General features: G+C 37.0%; 1 protein-coding gene across 1 annotated transcript in view; it reads right to left on the reverse strand.

Annotated features, from left to right (window-relative positions):
* The window catches only part of LOC117122009 (adhesive plaque matrix protein 2-like), a 7,594-nt gene extending 7,078 nt beyond the window's left edge, over positions 1-516 (reverse strand). The window contains exon 1 of the mRNA XM_033267483.1: positions 376-516. The gene's annotated coding sequence lies outside the window, so the exon portion shown is untranslated. The remainder of the gene's footprint in view (positions 1-375) is intronic.
* Between the last annotated feature and the right edge of the window lie 522 nt (positions 517-1,038).

Consider the following 1,038-nt stretch of genomic DNA (forward strand, 5'->3'; position numbering starts at 1 on the left):
GTTTTAAGCCACAATCTACGGTAATACTTAAAAATTTAAATGCAGAAGTTCTTCAGGCCTACTAGATCACAGGCTGTCAAAATAATATGTCTTTTTTAGTAAATTAAATGAACAACTGCGACTGGCATATTCACCATTGGTAAGCCTTAGCAAAAGTCAATGGATTTGGCATTTTACATAATTTATTGTAAAAAAACTTACTCCAATGAAGGTCCACCTATTTTATTAAATCACATAACTATAGCTACAATTGCGCAACAACAGTCCAAAAACCAACTACAACTGACTAACATTTGACAAGACTATTACACCAAATAATATGTCTCTTTGCTATGGCAAATAAGCCTACCATTTAAACAAATATAATACACATACCAAACAGGCCAATAGCACAATTTTGAGTCCCCACAGAACACCCCTACTATTTGCTTGGTTTTTCAAGACTCAAATATATATGACAGTGTATACAAACTCCAGATTGAACTAATATGTATGTGCACACAGAAATCGTTCCGGTGTCGTTTACTCGACGACTCGACTATTGTTAGTTAATCATGCATATAGGCCTATTCATCGATATATAGAACTAACAACTGTGGTTTTGTACAATTCAATATATGTGCGGTGTAGCATAGCAATTTCCATCTCCACCCAGTTTATTATAGGCCAGGCCCATGCATGCACTGTCGTGCGCGTATTCTACAGTATTTTTTTACAGTAGCATAAAAGGACAGAACGAACTACAGTACTGAAAAAGTACAAACTGAATTTATTTCATGGAGCTGGCCTGACTCTAAGCTTAATGGTTAATGGTTAATGGTTATTAATTTATAGAGCGCAAAATACAAAAAGTCTCTAAGCGCTGTCAGGCAAGTGTAAAGATGGAACGGAAACCAAAACCACAAAAATGAAAAAAGAAGTGAAATTTGAATACCATGCCAGCACCCAAACCGAAGTATGGGGATACGCCCTCATCGCTGGCTAGGGTTCAATCTAATTGAACTACAGTCAGCACCTGTTGAGTCTCGGCCATCTCGG

The sequence above is a fragment of the Anneissia japonica genome, unplaced genomic scaffold (genome assembly GCF_011630105.1).
Source record: "Anneissia japonica isolate Jap-2015-1 unplaced genomic scaffold, ASM1163010v1 scaffold288015_len651517_cov191, whole genome shotgun sequence".
Classification (NCBI taxonomy): Eukaryota; Metazoa; Echinodermata; class Crinoidea; order Comatulida; family Comatulidae; genus Anneissia; species Anneissia japonica.